The following is a 23562-nucleotide window of genomic DNA, read 5'->3' as shown; positions in this document are numbered from 1 at the left end:
GGAATGGAATTTGCTAGACTACCGATTTTATTTCTTTAATTCTGAAGGGTTTCATCTGCTGAACGTTTCACTATCCAACAGTAGTAGGAAGTTATCAAAATGATGATTGGAACTCCAAGGCTGGATCATTGTGAGTGTTCTTCTGCATTTAGTTACTAATGACTATGGAGCATTTACCCTTTTATGATTATAACCGTGTCTCAGAACGGTATAGCAAATATACGCTAATCTTACTTGCCAAAAAATAGTTCTTGCACGAGCGAGCAAACTTTAAGGGACCCTGAGCATGCAGCCGGCAAATAGTCCAATATGCTAGCTGCCAATGTCTCTGTCTGTCTATTTCCATCATAACTCACCTTTTGTTGCTCATACAGTCTTGTGGCTGGCCGTTTCCGGGGCCTTTCAATGTGCAGCTTGTGATATTTATGTAGGAGAATAGGTTGTAGTGACGTGTCACATTTTGTCCTGACACCACTGTGTCCGCTGGGATGGATGACTCGAGAAACTGCGGAGGACCTGTACATTGCAACAACAAAAACAACTAAAACACTTGATAAATAAAATAATAAAAACAACTAAAAAATAAATGAAAACTTGCAACTGTATCACCTTCTATCTTACTTAAACGAATAAGTGCAACTTTCTGTTGCTAAGTAACATATTTATCAGTCTTATTTGTTTTGAAAACACAGTTTTAAGTGCGACTCACTTGCATATATATATTTGTCATCATTTTCACGAGTTTTCATTCACAAGCACCTGGTAAATAAATCTCATGTTCCCCGGGGAATAAATCCCCGGTTACCATAGTTGCAGGAAGCCCTATTACATGGATAATCAAAAGCAAACCCAATAGAAACGCTCGAGGATTCTTCGGCTCTTTTCATTGGCGTTTCCCCAGACCTAAACAGACGACAAGACACTGCTTTGCAAAGTTCCAAAAACCAACTGGCAAACTGGCAAAAGTAAACAAAAAACAAAACTACTTCAATAAATTCGTCACAAACAAATGAAACCTACCGATATGTTATGTCTTCTTACAAAGTCATGGAGTGCGTGTATCTTTGTGTGAGAAACACGAACGTCAAGTTCAAGTGAGCTGACCGTGACACACATTTTGACCCGTGCACAAGAAGTTGTATCGATAAACGAAGCACACATAAGAAATAATGATAAAAGCAAAGAAAATAGCAACAAGATATGCAAACATCTCACAAAGCCGAGCAAGCAGATTGACAGGTCTAATGAAAAACAAAGAGGTACTGAGTCGGAAACAAGATCGCGATCCTTTCCTTCGCTGCACGACGCAAATCTTCTGTGACCTTTGACTCAACGTAGCTTCCACATTCGATTACTGAGCTTAATACTCACAACTGAAAGCCGAGGGAGTGGAATACCGAGATGAACAAACAGAACTGTGCATCCTCAAACCTGACATATTCATCCCAACATTTTATGAACTCTAAAATACAGAAAGTTGCTTTCACACGCCAGATTTGATTGCCAGTGATTATCCACACGGAACTCGTGTGGTTATCAGCACGGAACCCGTGTTTCAAAGCATGGCTCCCTGTGTTGATTGTTATCTTATTTTCTCACAACCAAAATGATGACAAAAACGATGTTTGGTGGTTTGTTGTCAGACCAGCTTTTTTTGTCGTCCGAGGGGGAGCATATCGTCTTTTGTTTCATATTTATTGATCAAGGCCGAAGGCCGCGGTCAATAAATATGAAACAAAATTCGATATGCCTCCCGAGGTCTGTCTGTCAACAACCCATCAAACATCTTATAATATTTACTATCTATCTGAACGTAGAGAAAACTAAGACTATGCCACTACTTAGCTTCAATGACTCAAGTTGGCTATGTTGAAATAGGCATAAATTGCTTCATTTCTCTTCATCATTTAACAGATTTAAACTTCTCTTCCACATAGATTGGTCACATTGACGACTATGAACCAAATATCTTAGTACACTCAAGCCACTTTATTCTATGAGGTACAGCAATTTGTATAACTAAGCAAGTACAGGTTACTTTTTTTTCTAAAAATTCAATGTTGATGTGTATACAAAATTGCAAACTTGTAATACAGATGAGGTAAATATACAAGACAGCACAAGGTCTTGGCATGAAGTTGACCGTTCAGACCAAACACGTTATTTCCATACAAGTGTGCTCTGTCTGGACTTTAACAAGTTGGAATGCAACACACAGCTACAGTTTATCTACATTTGGGTTTAAAACATCAACCAATTAACAAACATAATCGTTCACAAAATGAATTAAACTTACATTCGATCTGCAATGAGGCACTTTTGTATTCACCGCTACCTTCTACTTCACAGCGGTACAGTCCAGAGTCTCTGCATGAGGTGTTCGACACAAAGACATACTTTGAAAGCTTCACGTCCTTGACGTGGGTCGGCCACTTTTCAGCAATAACATGGTTCCTAGGATGTCGTAGCAGAATCCGCTTCCTTGGGTTTCCATTTTGCCACTGACAGACTGCTTGGATTGTTGTGTTTTCCGTTGTGTTGAGCTTGCCATTGCCACTGAGAGTGAAATACGTCACATTCTGAGGATCTACAGAAAACAATAACATGATTTCAATCGGTTGTGAATCCCTTTAACGTTATTATTGTATTCTATCGTAACAATATTCATATCTTTCATACAGGGGAACAAACACGCGCGCGAGCGTTCTCTCTTGCACGCACGCGCGCACACGCACACACAGACACACACACAGACACAGACACACACACACACATAAAATCACGCATGCACGCGTGTATTGCAGTTATTACAGTTTAAAACAACTTTTCTGAAAAGTTTCTATTGCTATTTTACACACTCTTTTGCGACTGTGCTAACAGTAGTCATGTCAAATTTAAAAGCAATACAACAGGCCATTACAAAACCACAAGGTTTTTACCCACTTAAGCTGTGTTTCCATATCGCGACGCGACGGCGGCACGATGGTTGCGGCGAGGTGGCGGCAGCGTCAAAACCGATCGCAACAGTAGTATCAAGTCAAGTCAAATCAAGTCAAGTCAAGTATTTTATTGTTTTGGGCCCAGAGGGCTTTGAAACAAAGATATAACTTTAACAAAAAAAGGTAACAAATCAGACAGTTAATATATGTATCAAAGAACGCGAGTTTCCATATGTGCGACGCGACGGCGACGTACCGCGCGACGGTTTGGCGTCAAGATTTTGTTCGCTCCCAAAATTGCAGCCGCGCGATATTCGCGTCCAAAGTGGGCGTGGTCTAAGTCCTTCCAAACATTCGAGGACCCCCCACAACCAGCTTTATATTTTGACTTTTTGTTTTCGTCAGATACATGTATTCCCAGAGCTGAACATAGTCCAGCAAAAAAAATTCAAAGGTTGTCAAAGGCACCGTGTTTGTTCCGCTTTTTGAGCATTTTGTTGAAACAAAAGAGGGTTTTACTTACATTTCTCGTCTTTTAAATTTTCTAACCAACATAAGGAGCTTCAAATAAAGTTTCTCTTAAGGTATTAGAACACACCTGACAGTACGCTGGAGTAGCCTCCCTTCCCGGATTTAGAACGCGTTTCGTGTCGTAACAGATTATCCACTTATTAGCCATATCCGTATGCAAAATAATGAAATAAACATTAGGAAATGTCAGAAGTTTACAACTATCGACATTCTCTATCAGTGCAATAAAAAACAATCGTTAGAACTTGCATTTACGACATGTCGTGCGTGAGAACGTGTCACTGTAAACAAGCACTTCTTGCCTGGCTGAAGAACCATACGAATTTCACACTGGAAGATGACAAATTGGTCTTGTGAGTTGAGAACCACATGTTCTTTGCCGACAGAAATCACGATGGGACAAGATGCAGATTGTGTTGAAGAGATGTTTGCAGATTATCGCATCTACATTTTATTGCTCAGATCAACGCACGAAGTTGGGGTAGATCTGAATTTCGCAATGCCGGAAGACGACAAATCGGTCTTTTGAGTTGAGAACCACATGTTCTTTGGCGGCAGAAATCACTATGGGACAAGATGAGGATTGTGTTGAGGAGGTTAATACTGACTGACTTTAGATGAAGAGTTCCTAGACCTGGTTTTTGTAGAGAGGCATCATGATGATATCCTGTGTTTTTTTAACGTTCTTGGTGACAACGCGCCAGAATCGCACGAAGATCGAACTCTCGAAGAAAACAAGTTTATCGCTGAACATCGGAAATGTGAAAGTATTACTCTTCCTGTCTGATCAGTCTCCCCGTTAAATCTACAGGCTACATTATTTATCAGGTAACTTACCAAACCGGAGTGTGTGTGTGTGTGTGTGTGTGTGTCAGTGTGTGTGTGTGTGTGTGTGTGTGTGTGCCGGATTACCACCATTAACGCACCCTTTTGGACTTTTCTACGTAACCTTACTATGCCTGCTGTGACATTCACGAGGATTATTGTGATTCTTGGACAATCGTGTGCCTGTGCTGGACTTGCAGGAAGACAAACGGCGTCGGAACGTATTATACGTGCTGCCAAGTGTGCATGCCCAGAGCGCAGTGTGAACCGAGAGTGAATGTGTCATTGTGTGGAAGTTTTGCTCGATTGATTTATTCATGATTTAATTTGCCTTTTGGTTCAATAGAAAAATCTGTGTACGTTATACTTTGTATTTTGTGGTGTGATTCGCCCGAGTGCGAGACCCCCATCCCCGAACGCCTCTGTGGGTAGAATTGTATAATTGTGTGAGTAACGTGAGTGTGTAGATGAGAATGTGTAGATGATAATGTGAAAGTTGCTTTGGACCCAGACACACACAGCAGACTTCAACGCAACAGCTAAGTTTCAGCCTGACAAAAAAATTCGAGTGACACAGCTAAGGGATGTACTTGTTATTTCTCTATTAAAACAAATGTTTCAAGATCTTTAGGCCAATAAAAAATAAATTGTCTGTTTCTAATAACATGGGTAAACATAATAGGGTAGGTAGGTAGGGATTTTTAATTTTTTTTGCCAGGATAGAATTCTTCAAAATAACTAAATGACACAAAGAGACAAGACTCGCTATAGATAAATTTATAAAAAAAAAAAGTTAAAAATGTGACAAAGAATATAAAATGATTGTTTTACCTGGTCTGGAATCTTCAGTAGTAATTGCATAAAAAAAGTCTGATATATATATATATCTATATATATATACGACTAGTGTCTGTGTGTCTGTGTGTCTGTGTGTGTGTGTGTGTATCTGTCTGTGCGCGATGCACGGCCAAAGTTCTCGATGGATCTGCTTCAAATTTGGTGGGCATATTCAAGTAGACCCGGGACACGACACAACCTGGTCGATATTTCAACACGTGCTCTCAGCGCGCAGCGCGGAACCGATTTTGGTTCCACCTCAGCTATTTTGGTTCCACCTCAGCTTACCCGGGCCCCCATACCGACACACCATAGCCGCTACACCACATCACAACGCCAAAGTTCTCGGTGGATCTTTTTCAAATTTGGACACCGTATTCAGCTACACCCCGGACACAATATCATCGATGAGATATTTCAACACGTGCTCTCAGCGCGCAGCGCTGAACTCATTTTCGTTTTTGGGTTCATTTCACCATTATAAGTAACTCTTCCTTATCTTCTCCAGTGTTTGGCGTTTATCTCCCTTCCTTCGTGTGGCTTTCCCGTTCAGTTGTAAGTTACTACACTGCGCTGTCCACTGCGCTGAGCGTCTTCGGATATTCCCGGCGTTCTGTTACTGTTACCTATTTTTAGAAGGTCAACGCAGTGTACAGAACGTAAATTGGACCCGTAAATTATCCTCACTGTAAAAGTGCAAAGGTCGAATCAATTTATAGCCACGCGAAAAATACACTGTCATCTATCTCTCTATAGATACGGCTTCTCTGTGTTTGTGTGTGTGTGTGTGTAAGTGTGTGTGTCTCTATGTAATCAACACCTGTGCATTCTTCAGTTCTGTTTGTGATGTGGTCTGGCGGCTTTTGTGTAATTTTATGTACTGGCCTTCCTTTGAGAAGCCATAACTTGCTCAGTCCTGTTTGAGTGGAGTTCGCCTCCAAAGGTGATTAACACGGTTACATTCGTCGACAAGGATGGGACTCGATATGGTCAGGAATGGCATTATGGCCACTGAATCATTTTCGTGCTGTTCCCATTCCACGAATCTGGGAGGGACCTAAGCTTGGCGGGTCCATAGTTCGGACGGCTCTAAGTACTTCTTCCCGGCGAAGCCGGCTACCCGGCGAAGCGGGTATTCATTCTAGTATAACTATATATATATCAATTATCATGTTAACTTTTTCTTAAAATGGGTGCGCTAAATCTTAGTCTGTTTGTTTTTAATGGACTAAGCAATCCTTGGACTGACAGAAAATATAAATTTTAAAAATGTCCAGTTGCAAATTACTTGTTTTTCTAATTGGAAGAGAATATACACTCTTTTGCGATCAAATGGGAAGGGGGCGGGTGTGGTAAAAGGATCACAGTTCAAGATTGTGCGCGACAAGAGGTGTGTTTCTTTTAACTGTGATAAAGAGCGACAACTCAACTTGGTATCTAACACTATTTCTGAACACTGTAACCACTGTAACCACTTTAGCACTTTTAATTTATTTTTTCTGTCTTCCAAACTTCTTCTTCTTCTCCTCCTCTTCTTCTTCGTTCATGGGCTTAGACTCCCACGTTCACTCATGTTTTTAGCACGAGTGGATTTTTACGTGTATGACCGTTTTTACCCCGCCATTTAGGCAGCCATACGCCGCTTTCGGAGGAATTCCAAACTTCTAATTCAGCTTCAAAAAATGAGAAAAAAAAGGTGTTTTTTTAATTCAACAGTTAAATCACTATGTTGGATATTCTATTTTGCTTCCCTATTTATCTTAAGTTTTTGATCATCTGATTACCTTGCTTTCCTATTTGTAAGATAATATGCACTCTTTTCTGAAAAATAGGTAGGGGGGGGGTGGGGGAAGTAAAAGCATCACAGTTCAAGATTTTGCGTCACAAGAGGTGTGTTTCTTTTAACTGTGATGAAGAGGGATAACTCAACTTGGTATCTAACACTATTTCTGAACACTGTAACCACATTAGCACTTTTAATTTTTTTTCTGTCTTCCAAGCTTTAAATTCAGCTAATAAAATGAGTAAAAAAGTGGGTTTTTTCTGAATTCAACAGTTAAATTACTATGTTGGATGTTCTATTTTGCTTCCCTATTTCTGTTCTGAAGTTTTTGATCATCTGACTACCTTGCTTTTCTATTTGGAAGACAATATGCACTCTTTTCTGAAAAATGGGTAGGGGGTGGGGGAAGTAAAAGCATCACAGTTCAAGATTTTGCGCGACAAGAGGTGTGTTTCTTTTAACTGTGATGAAGAGGGATAACTAAACTTGGTATCTAACACTATTTCTGAACACTGTAACCACTTTAGCACTTTTAATTTATTTTTTTCTGTCATCCAAGTTTTGAATTCAGCTTACAAAATGAGTAAACAAGTGTGTTTTTTCTGAATTCAACAGTTAAATAACTCTGTTGGGTGTTCTTTTTTGCTTCCCTATTTCTGTTCTGAAGTTTTTGATCATCTGATTACCTTGCCTTTCTATTTGGAAGATGATATGCACTCTTTTCTGAAAAATGGATAGGGGGTAGGGATAGCGAAAGCATCACAGTTCAACATTTTGCGCATTAAGGTCTGTATTTCTTTCAACTGTGGTTAAGAGGGATACCTCAACTTGGTATCTAACACAATTTCGGATCAATTCAACCACTCTAACACTTTTAATTTATTTTTTTCTGTCATCCAAGCTTTAAATTCAGCTTATAAAATGAGTAAACAAGTGGGGGTTTTCTGAATTCAACAGCTAAATAACTCTTTTGGGTGTTCTATTTTGCTTCCCTATTTCTGTTCTGAAGTTTTTGATCATCTGATTACCTTGCCTTTCTATTTGGAAGATAATATGCACTCTTTTCTGAAGAATGGGTAGGGGGTAGGGGTAGTAAAAGCATCACAGTTCAAGATTTTGCGCGACAAGAGATGCGTTTCTTTTAACTGTGATGAAGAGGGATAACTCAACTTGGTATCTAACACTATTTCTGAACACTGTAACCAGTTTTGCACTTTTAATTTATTTATTTCTGTCTTCCAAGCTTTAAATTCAGCTAATAAAATGAGTAAAAAAGTGTGTTTTTTCTGAATTCACCAGTTAAATCACTATGTTGCATGTTCTATTTTGCTTCCCTATTTTTGTTCTGAAGTTTTGATCATCTGACTACCTTGCTTGTCTATTTGGAAGATAATATGCACTCTTTTCTGAAAAATGAGTAGGGGGTGGGGGTAGTAAAAGCATCACAGTTCAACATTTTGCGCGACAAGAGGTGTATTTCTCTTAAAATTTGTGAAGAGGGATAACTCAACTTGTTATTTAACACTATTTCTGAACACTGTAACCACTTTAACACTTTTAATTTATGTTTGACTGTGTTCCATGCTTCAAATTGGGCTTCAAAAATGGATACATAAGGGTTTTTTTCCAAATTCACCTGTAAAATCACTATGTTTGATGTTCTATTTTGCTTCCCTATTTCTCTTCTTCAGTTTCTGATCATCCGATTGTTTTTTTGTTAACATATTCACAATACAATATCACAATTTCTTCAGTAGGGTTTGCGTGAAAAAATCTCATACCTATGCTCAAACTTCAGTCGCTATCTCAAAATGTTGCGCGACAAGCTCTATTCATTTTGTTTTTTCCTGATAAACAAAACACTGAACTAACATAAAAACAAACCTTTAAAACTGCCTAACCACTTTGAAATATGGCCTCAGGTGTGAACTCCAGCCTTAAATACGGTATGCATGTTGTGTGAGTGTGTTACCGATTTATAATGTGATAGGGTGGAGTGGAAGGGGGAAAATAGGCCAGGAAGCATAAATGAGACGCCAAGACAGAGGTTGCGATAACGTGACTTTTAATTAACGTACACCAGAAAGCAGACACCAGAAAGCAGTGTCTGATGACACATGAAAAGAAAGGAAAAACATAATATAAGTACATATGGCATAACAAGTAAAAACGCACCATTCATACCAATGCATCCTAACCATACATACATTCCACAATGTCGCGTCGCACATATGGAAAAGTGAGAATAGGCGACAAGGAAGTTGAACTTGTGGAAACCTTCAAATATCTTGGGGTTTCAATTGACAATAAGCTGACTTTTAGTGATCATGTTCATGCTGTTTATAAGAAAGCTCAGCAGCGACTTTTTCTTCTCAGGAAGCTTAAATATTTTAATGTCAATCAAAGTGTTATGGAACTTGTGTATCGCAGTTTGATTGAAAGCATACTAACTTTTAACATTGTGACATGGTATGGTACCACAAATGTTAAAAACAAAGCTAAACTCCACCGCATTGTTGCGACGGCTAGCAAGCTTGTTGGGCAACCCCAACGACAGCTGACCAGTCTCTACGAAGCTGCCATTAAGCGGAAAGCTCTCAAAATTGTCCGTGATCCGATCCATCCTCTCAACCCCTGTTTCGAAATTCTCCCTTCAGGTAAACGTTATAAGGTCCCTTTGGCACGCAAAAACCAGTTTAAAAAGTCATTACTGCCTTCTGCAGTCACCACTTTAAATTCTTCTCGCATCACGTAGAGGCTAGTCGGCTGGGGAAAAAAAACCAATGTGTACATGTGAAGGTGTGTGGGAAATATTTGTAATGTGATTACTCGGCTGTGAAACCCAACTCCTGTGATATGAGAGGGTAAATTTACATAGTGCAATATCATATTTGATTGTATCCCCTTTATGTTTTATGTGTGTCGTCCTATACAATTGTTGTTATAATCGTTTACAGGCAGACAGGGTGTGCCGAAGAAAAATTTCCATTTTTATGTAATATTTTAATGGACAATAAAGTGCTGTTATTGTTATTGTTATTGTTATTGTTATAAACCTACAATATCAAGTGAACGGAGTGGGGAGGGGGGGGGGGGGTAGAAAGAGCGGTTGGGAGACAGGACCTATTATCCTTTACAACACAATAGATCTCCGAGGACACGTCACGTCTGCACGCATTGAAGCGTGACGAGGGCCGATAATTTCAAGGTCCATGATACTACTACTACAAGTTACTAAGGGGAGGTTACTCTAGCTATGACGTCACAAGGCACGCTACGTCGTGAACAAAGACACTCAGCTGTCGCGGGAAACAAAATGGCTGACACACATACATACGTACACGCCATAGCATCAATCATACGCTCAGAACACATCATAGAACTGATTAAACATAGCAAATACAATAATACCAAAGAAACAATATCTACTTACAGTTCCTTCCTCAATATACAGCCGCACACAACTCGTCGGAACTCGAATTACGATCCCGGTCGAAAGTTACTTCGCTGATATAAACCCAGCTCTAAAACGTTTGTTCAACTGAACACACACACAAAGTCTCTCTAAACAATCCTCGAATCACTCCTTCGCCAAAATACAGTTATAATGGCCCAAACTACACTACTTGCATTGATTATTACAGAATCACAAACATCGTTCAACTACAACTAAAACATCACAACCCAAGATACGCACACTGACACGTCTTCACACGGTATACAGACGTTTCGCACTTTCGCCATTTCGCACTTTGACGATTCGCACTTGTGCGAAACGTCACAAGGAAAAAGTTCGAATCGTCAGCATCAGGTGCGAATCGTCATAGTGATAGGTGCGAATCGTCACAAGGAAAAAGTTCGAATCGTCACCATAATAAGGTGCGAATCGTCATAGTCATAGGTGAGCGATTTTGGTCACAGTGTTGTTTTGGGCTGGTCTCTCCCTTTGAGTCCTCTACGGAAGAAGACCTTTTTCGATCGGCATACTGACACTAGCGTTTCGTTTCTATTTAGCATAGAGAAATAGCACACAAAATGTTCATTATTCAGTTATTTCATGTCTGGTGGCGGATGTGACGCGAGCTCTGACTGCGAAATGGAGAATATGGTTCCGCTAACAATATAACTACCCCTGAAGTATTTCTGTTGGGTTTTTGTTTTTGTTTTTTCCTTTCTCCTTTAATGCTAGAAATGGACAAGGAGAAGAGAGAGATAGAGAGAGAGAGAGAGAGAAAGAGAGAGAGAGAGAGAGAGAGAGACTGAGAGACAGAGAGAGAGAAACAACAAATAATGCTTATATTTTTCAAATCCCAACATTTTCAATTTCAATCCGTTTTATTAGAACAGCACACACAAATCAAACTGTTTCACTATTTCAATCCGGTTTAATAGAACAGCACACACAAATCAAACTGTTTCACTATTTCAATCCGGTTTATTAGAACAGCACACACACCGGGGGGCCCGGTAGCTCAGTTGGTAGTGCACTGGACTTGTGATCGGAAGGACAACTTACGGGTGCAATCGTGACATTCTAAAAATAGTAACGTAGTAACGGGAATATGGATTGACGCCACACGAAGGAAGGGAGATAAACGCTGAAAACACCGGAGAAGATAAGGAAGAGTTACTGGGAATGGATCCAGAGAAAAACAGAGAAAAACCAAAATCGGTTCAGCGCTGCGCGCTGAGAGCACGTGTTGAAATATCTCATCGATGAGGTTGTGTCCGGGGTGTAGCTGAATACGGTCTCCAAATTTGAAAAAGATCCACCGAGAACTTTGGCTTGGCATCGCGGACACACACACACACACACACACACACAAACACACACACACACCGTGCACACACACACACACACACACACAGAGACAGACAGACAGACAGACAGACAGACACAAGTCGTATATATATATATATATGACAATGACGTTTCGCACCTCTTGGCAATGACGTTTCGCACATCTTGGAAAAAAAGTACGAAACGTCATTCTGAAAAGTGCGAAACGTTATAAGTAAAATGTGCGAAAAGACAAAAAAAGTGCGAAACGTCATGTCCAAATTGTAGATTAAGTGCGAATCGTCCGAAGTGCGAACCGTCAAAGGTGCGAAACGTCTGGTATTCCTTCACACTTCGAAATCACACCGGGTACTCTTCTAGCCCACGCTATTATTCTGACTCACGCGCGCACCCGTTCAAACAATCAACCAATAAGAAACCAGCCTCCATACACACCTACAATTAGCTACAACACACAATAATCCTAGCGGGAGACACAACTTGGGTCAGGGGAAGATAATAGACAGGGAGTAAAAGAGAGGGACAACAGTACATGAAATCGCCACACGGCTACAATAAGAAGAAGTCAAGCCAGAAAGAACAAAAATCCGCCTGCCGCGCCGCTTTTAATGGAAACACTCATAGCGAAATTCGCTAGCGGCATCGCGAGTTTATCGCCATCGTGCCGCCGCCGCGTCGCTAAATGGAAACATAGCTTAAGCCCACAAACAAAGGCGTCAAAACAAGCCTTTTACGGCTTCTGACGAGGCTTACACCAGTCTTCTTCACAATGACAAAACAACACTGCTAGGCACAACAGCTAATCCAAATACATTTGTATGGGTAGACAATGAGTTGTTCTTCCATTTGAGATCAAAAACGGGGTCACTCTTGTTTATTTTGATTTTGTTTGTGTTTTAGTGTCTGCAAGTTTGCTTTTGCGAATTTGATTATGGGGGGTTTCCTAGGTCTCCGGTCCACTGCATAAACACTATTTCATGAAAATTGCAACTCATTATTTCATACGGTAGGGGAAAGAATCACCTTTCTGGCAATATACTTGGTTTTAACATAGTTATGACTGGCCGCATCCCAAAGATATACAGTGAAACCCGGCTATATTGAAGTAGGCTATATTGAAATCCCGGCTATATTGAAGAATTTTTCAGGTCCCGGCTGAAGCTCTACTTTTTCTTTGTTAAAAAATGTTGGCTACATTGAAGTCGGCTATATTGAAATCCCGGCTATATTGAAACAAAAATTCAGCCAACGGTACGTTTTTACCTGGCTATATTAAATGTTTGCTCCAAATTTTTGTTTAACTTTTTATTTTTAAGAATCATTTTTGAGATGGTTCAGAATTCAGACCTGTATCTTTCTCATGATTATCCTTGCATTGGGGACGGATCTTCAGAATTTGGTGAAGACTTACATGTCATACTCATGCCAGGTATTTTCCATCAACGTGACGGAAGAAGACACGAAAAACCTTTACTTTACTGAACTGCCGATGCCCAGGATCCAACATGAGTATGTGGGGAATTCATGGTTTGAGTAGTGTACTGGGTGTGCCTGTCTAGTCTGGGTACCCACAGTATGAAGGTTTCAATATAAGAAAGGACCTCCATAGAGTTGTGCAGCCTCGCATCTGTCGACAAAGTGAGAAACACTTCCCAGGAAAGCTTGCCGACTATCATGTGGACGTCTTGTCTGGGGAAAGACAAACCTGCGTCAACCTGGGTTCCCAACCACTTTGTGGTTTTTACATTTAGTCAAGTTTTGACTAAATGTTTTAACATAGAGGGGGAATCGAGACGAGGGTCGTGGTGTGTGTGTGTGTATGTGTGTGTGTTTGTGTGTGTGTGTGTGTGTGTATGTGTGTGTGTGTGTGTCAGTGTGTCTGTGTCTGTGCGTGTGTGTGTGTAGAGCGATTCAGAGTAAACTACTGGACCGATCTTTATGAAATTGTACATGATAGTTCCTGGGTATGATATCCCCGGACTTTTTTTCCCATGTTTTGGATAAACGTCTTTGATGACGTCATATCCGGCATTTTGTAAAAGTTGAGGCGGTACTGTCACACCCTCATTTTTCATAAAAATTGATTGAAATTTTGGCCAAGTAATATTCGACGAAGGCCGGACTTTAGTTTTGCAGTTCAGTTTGGAGGCTTACAAATTAATTAATGACTTTGGTCATTAAAAATCCGAAAATTGTAATTACATTTTTTTTATTATAAAACGATCCAAGTTTACGTTCATCTTATTCTTCATCCTTTTCTGATTCGAAAAACATATAAATATGTTATATTTGGATTAAAAACAAGCTCTGAAAATTAAAAATTAAAAAATTATGATTAAAATAAAATTTCCGAAATCGATTTAAAAACAAGTTCATCTTATTCCTTGTCGGTTCCTGATTCCAAAAACATATAGATATGATATGTTTGGATTAAAAACACGCTCAGAAAGTTAAAGGGCAGCTGTCGGGTTGCCTGGTCTCAAAAATGCGCGGAGTCGCGTACAAAAACGCGTTTAAGAGTTTTCCGAGTTGATTTAACTAAAGACTGTTGATTTGGTCCAGAAGAAGACACTTTCATCATTAGTTTGAAACCATTAAAATGCGTGAAACTTTCTGCTAGTTCTCACAATCCGCAAAAAACCAAAGCAGTTGGCAGGCCGAAACGACTCAAAATCCGCGACCGACAACTCTGAGTCTGTCAGCACAAGAAAGACGCCGCAGCGTTAGCCTTGCTGTGACGTCACTCGAGGAAGCCGATAAGGCCGCTGTGAAGTTTACAGTACAATGTAGACTACAGCTGGACATCTGTAATGCTGTACGCGTGATTGATTCTTGCATAAAGTAAAGTATTATGATGGTGGTATCTTCTCAAGACCCACGTTCCCATTTTCTCTTCTTTGATCTGACCGACTGCAACCTTCACAAGTCATTAGGGAGATTCAAAGGACAGCACGTTTCGTTTTGCAGCTCGTTTCGTTTGGTGAATGAGTCACCCCGCGAAACGGAACGTGAAACGAGACGGCATAGGCCGCAGACAAGATTTAGATGTATTCACGTTTCGTTTCGGAATGAAGGAAGGGCGATAAATCTTCAAGTGAAATTATCACGTCTGTCCTCGATCAGAATGGAAAAAAACCCCTAGGAGGTGGTCCAGAATCGGGCATACTTTGATTATTTTCAGTCCAAATAAATCACACAGACTTTGTTTATACAAAATCACATACGAAGCCAGAATAAAAATTCGATGCGATGACCTACTTCTGCTTCGCCATTTGCTTTCTTCACCATGAAGTTGGATAAATGTACCAGGATCAGCACCCTTCAAAATATTTCAGTTCACAACAGTTGTCTACCTCCAATGAACACATTCTCAGCGCTGAAAGACTGTGAAAGGGTTGATGAATCTAGCAATGCATAAAATGGCCAACAAATAAAACTGTTAATGTGCAAAAATACTCACAAAAGTTGACGAAATATTGTTCGTTTTTTGGGGGTGGAAAACGTGACTGCGTTTTGACGTTCCACGTTCCGTTTCAGTTGACCTTCACCTTTCCAGCGAGAGACCCCCGAAATTATGACGTTTACCACAACTTCAAAACGAAACGTCCCGACGTTTCGTTTATTAAATCTCCCTATTTCTAAAGTGGTTCACATGCTGTTGCTACTCCTCCAGTCCACCCGGTTAAACCATAAAGTTGCTCAACCACAGACCCTCGTGTCCCTTGTCAGCATACACTGTACACTTATGAAGAAGGTCCGCTTGAGGTGTCACACCAATTACCGTGTACGTGTGAGGTACTGAATTCAAGACAAAAGCCAACTGTCGGTGGGAAAATCTAGGAAAGAGATGATGATAAAACATCTTCAGTTACTCACTCAAGTAGATAGACGAGATAAGATAAAGGGAAGAGAGACGGAGACAAAGATGAAACAGTGGATCTAGTGTGGAAAATGGGGGAGGGGGGTTCGGCCGCAAAAAATCAAAGATGAATTTGTCAAACTGTGTTTGTGATGGTTATCGTGCGTGTGTGTGGGTGTGTGTGTGTGTGTGTGTGTGTGTGTGTGATAACACGTATGTGTGTGTGTGTCTGTGTATATGTGTGATAACACGTGTGTGTGTGTGTGTCTGTGTGTGAGTGTGTTTGTGTGTGTGTGTTTGTGTTCCTCGACGCGTGACAATATCTGCCAATAAGTTGAACAAAAACAGGGTTCAAGTGGAACAAAAGCAGGAGGGGAACGGAAGACAAGTTATGAACTCCGTTTTTTACTGCGAAATTTTGGCCTGGGAGAAGTCACCCCATCCTAAGTTTCTCTTCACCTACCCGTGAAGTATGCTTGAGGGCTTGACTAGACAACCCGATTGCGCCCATTACACGGCATAAAGAGAGCACCGTTCAACCCGGCCGATTCCGCGGCTGACGTCACGCGTCCAAGGGAAGTAATTTTCGAGCGGGCTGCATTGACTCGGCCAAGAATGCAAACTTTCTTCGATTAAAGACATTGTAGCATGTCTAAAGTCTTCGGACTTGTGTTATCAAGCTGTCAAAATCACCAAGTAACTTTTAAGTATAGTTTCAGTTACATGATAACTCATTCTAAGGAACAGATTTTGAGAGCCACAACCCGACAGCTGCCCTTTAAAGCAAAGAGAGGTACAGAAAAGCGTGCTATGCAGCACAGCGCTACCGCGCTAAACAGGCTCGCCTTTTGTACGAGCGACGGACTACGGTCATTGTGAAAAAATGCAGTGCGTTCAGTTTCATTCTGTGAGTTCCACAGCTTGACTAACTGTAGTAATTTCGCCTTACGCGACTTGTTGTACCATACTCTTGAACCGCGTGTCAGTCAGTGCTGATCCGAAACTTTCGGAAAGGGTTATCAACATAGCTTAATGGCATGATGGCCTTCTTGTGTGTGTGTGTGTGTGTGTGTGTATTTTTTCCGTATTCGAAATTGAACTTTTGAACAGCAGTTATGTTATTTTTTCTTGAAATGTTTAATGTGTCTCTTAGTTCGGCTCTAATGGTTATTGCGCGCTTCGCTATTATAGCTTATTCTGAACCATTTTGCACTTACCCCTCTCTCTCTCTCTCTAAATGACGACTGTCCTAAATATTTGCAATCACATTTCAAACATGCCACAAAAAGATATGGGTCCCAAAAAATAATCCCTCTTATGCCTCGCATAGACCTCTACAAATCGAGCTTAGCCTTCTCGGGAACGTTTCTCTGGAATTCCTTCCCCCATCAGATAAGAAATGCAACTTCAGTTAAAATGTTTAAGAGACAGTCACGTTCACACATCATTCGTGAATGAAATGTCTTGTTCGATTGTTATTTTGTTAAACATTTTGTACTAGTGTTAACGGATGTGTCCTTGAACGTTAAACACCAAATAAAGAAAGAAAGAAAGAAAGAACGGATGTGTAGCTGATCGGAGCAACTTTATTCCCAAATTAAAGGTATAGCAGGACTGGGTGGCCGAGTGGTAACGCACTTGCGCTCGGAAGCGAGAGGTTGCGTGTTCAGGCCTGGGTCAGGCCGCAATGTTCTCCCCCCTTTCCTAACCTAGGTGGTGGGTTCAAGTGCTAGTCTTTCGGATGAGACGAAAAACCGAGGTCCCTTCGTGTACACTACATTGGGGTGTGCACGTTAAAGATCCCACGATTGACAAAAGGGTCTTTCCTGGCAAAATTGTATAGGCATAGATAAAAATGTCCACCAAATACCCGTGTGACTTGGAATAAAGTGTAAAAAAATTCCATCTCACACGGCATTAAGTCTCAGGGCTTGGAAACATGAATACACGCATGCAGGAAAAAAAAATGGGTAGCGCCGTATACTGTATGGCAGCTCGCTTTCCCCAGGGAGAAAGCAGCCCGAATTTCTGTGAGGTTACCCTCATGGACTATATAAAATCTTATCCTTTATCTTATAACTATGTCAATGTAATTTTGTAATTTATGAGTTCTCCTTATGTAATTCCTTAAATGCACATTGTGTTGCATTAATTCCATACAATGTATTTCTGTATATTATATGATTGAATTTTTTTTTATGTGCGTCTGTCTTTATGTGTTGTATAAAGGACAGGTTGGAAGAATAGGCTTTGCCTAAAACCTTTATCCTTTTGTAATAAAGTTCTGAGTCTCTCTCTCTCTCTCTCTCTCTCTCTCTCTCTCTCTCTCTCTCTCTCTCTCTCTCTCTCTCTCTCTCTCTCTCTCATCCTTTCTTAAACATTGTCCCTTATGTAACGATATGGAGTCGTATGAAAGTTTTTTCTTTCTTTCTTTTTTTAGTTGTCTATTTACATGTTTTGTGCTAAGCTTATAAAACATATGCCGAGAGTGTAAACCTTTGTGGCAAACATTGTTCTTCTGATAGCATCGCACCACTTTGCCAACCTTCAGTCAATGACAGACTGGATTATTTCATGTCTTTTTTTTCCTTAAACTTTTAATCAAATGCCTCATTTGGCGTCGGTCTGATACTGTGAATGGCTCTGTGTGTTTGTGTGTGTAAGGGAGGGGGGGCGTGCGTGTGTGTGAGTGTGTGTCCGTGTGTGTGTGTGTGCAGAAAAAAGCAAGGAGGCTCGAAGAACAACAGCCAACAGGTGAAAGATTAATGGGAATATATCTCACATCAAACGCAATGGACACGGAAATAAGAACGTATAGTGAAAAACAGTTCGGTTATATTGAATTTCTGAAGGAACAAGGAGGGAAATTCAATATAACCGAGAATTGCCTATATTGAAGTTCCGGCTATATTGAAGGTCTTCCCGGGTCCCGTGCCACTTCAATATAGCCGGGTTTCACTGTACATATAAATGTATCTGCCTACTTTTTTTTATGACGGGTAGTGTAGATAAGTCATTGTCTATTTTTAAAGTAATCTGCATCTTGAACAGTTCACAAACAGACCTTTTCGTTTTTTTTCTCGTTTTTTTCGTTTTCCTTTTTTTGTGTGCAAAAGTGTGTTTGTGTGTCAAGTCATTTACAATTTCAGAGACTTTTTTTTCCTCGTGGATTTCTTTTCTTTCACACTAAAGAATCGAAGTAATGTTAGGGTGCATACCACAAACATATTTATATCAAACGTGTGCGAAGAAATGACTTTGCATTGCTTTTGATGGAAAAACCCATTTCATTAAAACCAAAAGAACCGCACCCACACAGTGTGCTTAGGTAAAACTCTTAATATTTTAAAGTGTCAACATATTCATTTGTCATTGTGATGTCTGGTTTGTTGAAGTATTCTGTGCACATTCCCATCTAATTTTAATCATATATACCAACAGATATACATGTGCTTTAAAAATTACGATTCTATGCATGATTTTATTTCCACACTCGTAATTGCTCATGATCTGATCATTCAATTTTGTTATTATCTTCATGTATTGTTGATCTAGTCGTTCTGGACCGAATCTTGTTTTTGTCGTTTTAAACGTATACTTTATGAACCACACCTGGACAGTTGCCTCCATCAGATGATATTCGGCATAGATTGTTCAGTCTCCTGTATCTGTGGATGGGGCATGGTAAGTTGTTAGACGAAGAGCTGTAGTACTAGTAAGATTATATCGGCATGAGGCTGATCGAAAGAGCATTTGTTGGATTGCCTCCATCCCTTTGATTGACTTCTTGCCGTGTAAAATGGCTGCACGGGAGGAGAACCCCTTACACTAATCTGTGACATTGGACTTCAATTGCAAAAGTATTCCAGCGTGAAACGTTACGTAAACATGTCTTTTTTTGGATGTCGTTGATTGGTACTCTGGTAGATGATTGAAAGGAAGAAATTTGCTTGCTGAAAACAACGGGTGTTATTGTGTATGTGTGTGTGTGTGTGTGTGTGTGTGTGCGTGTGCGTGTGCGTGTGTGTGTGTGACTCTGTGTGTGTGTGTGTGTGTGTGTCTGTGCGTGTGTGTGTGTATGCGTGCGTGTGTGTGTGTGTGACTGTGTGTGTGTGTGTGTGTGTGTGTGTGTGTGTGTGACTGTGTTTGTAGGATCTTTAAAGTTGGTAACTGTACTCATAACAGCTGTCAAGCTTTCTTTTGGAGTTTGTACACGCCGGCTGACCAAATGCATAAACGTATCCAAACCAGACAATTTAACAGCCATAGAAAAAAGACAGAAAACACAGAACATATGGTACTTACACGTGACGTTGACATTGAGAGTTTCGTCCTTGATTCTGTCCCCAGGGCTGCTGAATGTCCATGGAGAGTCTCCTCGAGAAAAGTTGTTGTTAACCGAACACACATAATTTTTGCACTGGCACAAGGCGGTTTCCCATTCTGTTAAATCTATAATCCTGCAGTAATCCAAGTAAGTTTTCCATTTTACGTGAATTTCTTCATCCTGCAGGTGTGAACAGCTGACGTTTCGTACTTCAAAATTGATAATAGCTGTGCTGTGTTCTTCCACCTCCATGTAGTGTCCTTGTGGATGTTTGAAAATTATCTTGGCACCTGAAATGAAATCAATTACTGTCAAGTGACGTTTGACGTATATCTTTGTGTCCGGAAATATATTTTTTCATTTCATATTTAATAATGATAACATGAATATTAATAATGATAATACTGGCAAAGTCTTTTCCTTTCCTAAATGTATGCTTAATTAACAACAACAACAACAATATAAACAACAACAACAACAACAATATAAACAACAACAACAACACAACCACCATCGTCATAACAAAAGAGCAAAGAAAATAAACAGAAAATGTCAACAAATTGTCGCAAGAGTCCGTGTTCTTTCCAGAAGCAAACAAATGCAAATCCCTATTTTTGTCTCTAGAAACGGACTCCCCGAAGTCTCATATCAATGGAAATCACATATTTACCATATTTCTTTTTCTCATTGTTCCGTATCCAACATATTTCAAGTACAAATTAAAAATCCACACAAAAAACTACTCCACCCCATCCCATCGTTTTGTTTAGCCAAAACATTCACGCAATAACCACGTCCATCCTGTCGTTGCCAATAAAACCCAGAAAAAAACACTATTTAAAGCTGTCACATATTCTGATTTATCTATTTAGGACGTAAGTGTTCCCGAGTTAACGTTTTGTCTACCTAAAGCCCATATGACAAATTTAGTAAGGTCAGAAGGATATCAAGAACATGGACGGTTTGTGCTTCTTTCCACAAATACATGTGTCAACACATCTTGATGACATTGTGCTTTGCTACTTACCACAGCGGAAACCGCTTATAAGAAAGTTGACAGCAGAGGGGTAATTTTGTTTTGCTTTATTATATCCGAGGGTTTTCTTATCCAAAGACTCCGGATATAAGAAATATTATAGCAAATTCTGTCTCTTATTCGAGGAAAAAACCATCATATTTTTGGAAAAGCATTGCATTATATGCCTGCAGGCAGGCGCTTGATTGTGCATATCATCATGAATGTTTATGTTTTGGTGATTTCATATCGTTGTGTTTTAGTCAATGAGCTGAGTCTCGTACGAGATGTTTAAGCCTACTCCCGGGTTTATATTTCGCAGTGAACGTTCGTATTATACGACGGACTCATTGGATATCGGCAAAAATGGGATGTCGCGCAAACGGAATGGCTCTCTAGTTGTTTGATGCAATAGTAAAGTGACCCCTGCCCAGTAGAATGACGCGAAAATGGGATGGCGCCAAAATGGGATGTTGCGCTATTGGTATGACACGATATCAAAATCACGCTTAGCTTATGAAATGTCGCGAGAATGGGAGTACGACATTTTTACTCGGGAGTATTCCGGTCAGTCGTGCGGAGTAAATTGCTCATGTAAGAGTGGAGTGATTTATTCGTTATCCGGAGTAAAAATATCGTGGGAGTTATTTTCTTGTGCAGGTGCAGTATATTTGGTGGTAATACTGACAACTTTACGGAAAACCAATCAGGAACTTCTTTTACCGCCATACTTTTGCACAAATACTGAAGATACTGAAGATTGCAGTTGATGAGCAAAAAGTTATTCTGTATGTAATCGCACTAAGTGAATTTGACAAAATACTAGCATTTTCTTTCCCTTTGATCGTTTCATTTCAATTGGGATTATTATCTTGCATGCTGCTACACTTGCTGATCATACTCAATGCACTGGTAATCGACTCCATTTCCTGGTTTTGTCTAGGCGCAACGCACACTACGGTCAACCGTGGTCATTTTCTTGCAAAAAACGGGGTCACCTTACATTGACTAAATGTAAAAACAGCAACAGCAAAAACGTAAGAACAACAACAAAGAGACTAACAGAGTCTAATTAGGTATTCTGAAAGGTTATTTAAACTACACTAAACTGTGTTTTCCAATTTGAAAAAAAGACATGATTATGAAAAAAACAATTCAACATAAAATAATAAAACAAAAACAAAAAGAAAACAAGTCGCGTAAAGCGATATTACTACAATTATGATTGTCAACCCATCAAACTCACAGAGTGAAATTGACCGCACCGCGTTTTGTTCACTAATATATACCCAATAGCTGTGTGAATTTCATATCGCTCTGTCGCGTTTACGCACAGAAACCGACAAGCTAGTATAGCATGCACAGTAGCGTATTGCGCGTTACGGGAAAGCCCGCTTTTCTGTATTAATATTCTTTTTAGCTTCCTGAGCTTGTTTTTAATCCAAATATAATATATCTATATGTTTTTGGAATCAGCAAATAATAAAGAATAAGATATAATTATTTTTGAATACATTTCTAATCAAAATATTTTAAGTACGATTTTAAGATTTTTAATGACCAAACTCATCAATTAGTTTTTAAGCATCCAAGCTGAAATGCAATACCAATGTCCGGATTCAAGCGGGGGGAGGGGGCCGGGGCAGGGGAAGGGAGATAGAAAGAAAAACTAGTTTAAAGGCGATCGAAAGACAAACAAGTTGCGATTTAAAACTGAGGGTGTGACAGTGCCGCCTCAATTTTCACCAAAAAAAGCCGGATATGACGTCATCAAAGACATCAATCTTAAAAAAAGAAAAAAAATGGTCTGAGGATTATTTCCCAGGAACTCTCATGTGAAGTTTCATGAAGATCAGTACTTTCCTCGGAATCGCCCTACACACACTGTCACACACACACACACACACACACACACACCAGAATTGGCGTTAACCGGTAATTACCGGTATTTTACCGGTTGAAATGAGAAAATACCGGAACAAAATTGGCAGCCGGTATGACCTACCGCTTGATTTTTAGAACTACCGGGGTTTTTTCGCTGGTAAAACAACAAAACCAGTACTCTGAGTTGGACTCTTATTGGTTCCAACGACCAGTCTACCGGTTTTCTCTGGACACTTTGCTTCATAAAAGTGTGTGTACCGATTTGAAAAGATACTGGCGCCACCACTGCACACACACACACACACACACACACACACACACACACACACACACCCACACATACATACACACACACACACACACACACACACACACACACACACACACACACACACACACACATATATATATACATGAATACATACACCACACCCTCATCTTGATTCCAAGTCAATGTTCATAACTTGACTAAATGAAATAAACGACCAAATCAAACGTTAGGCTGCGTTCATCACACTTACAGTTAGTTTCGTTGCTTGCACCCCCAGCAAGGTCCAGTAGAACGACGCACACCAAGGCTAATCCACCACGAACTTTCATGACAACAAAGTTCACGCGAAAAGTGAGCACAACTTGGTCTAATGTATTCGGGCAATGTGACAGACTGAAACTGTTACATTTACGATGCGATGTGTATCTATTAACGCCGAACCCGCAAATGCAATACGTGATAGCTGACTGTGTACTTCGTTGGAAGGCTT

At 40.1% G+C, this 23562-nt stretch overlaps 1 long non-coding RNA gene across 1 annotated transcript; it reads right to left on the bottom strand.

The window, feature by feature from the left end:
• Window positions 1-362: 362 nt before the first annotated feature.
• On the bottom strand, window positions 363-19981 carry LOC138983278 (uncharacterized). The gene is made up of 3 exons (XR_011461060.1): window positions 19881-19981; window positions 2297-2587; window positions 363-516 (listed from the first exon to the last, which is right to left on the bottom strand). It is a non-coding gene; the product is annotated as an uncharacterized lncRNA (long non-coding RNA).
• Window positions 19982-23562: the final 3581 nt, after the last annotated feature.

The sequence above is a fragment of the Littorina saxatilis genome, linkage group LG12, assembly GCF_037325665.1.
Source record: "Littorina saxatilis isolate snail1 linkage group LG12, US_GU_Lsax_2.0, whole genome shotgun sequence".
Classification (NCBI taxonomy): Eukaryota; Metazoa; Mollusca; class Gastropoda; order Littorinimorpha; family Littorinidae; genus Littorina; species Littorina saxatilis.
The sequence above is the reverse complement of the archived record's forward strand: the minus strand, read 5'-3'. Positions and strand labels throughout refer to the sequence as shown.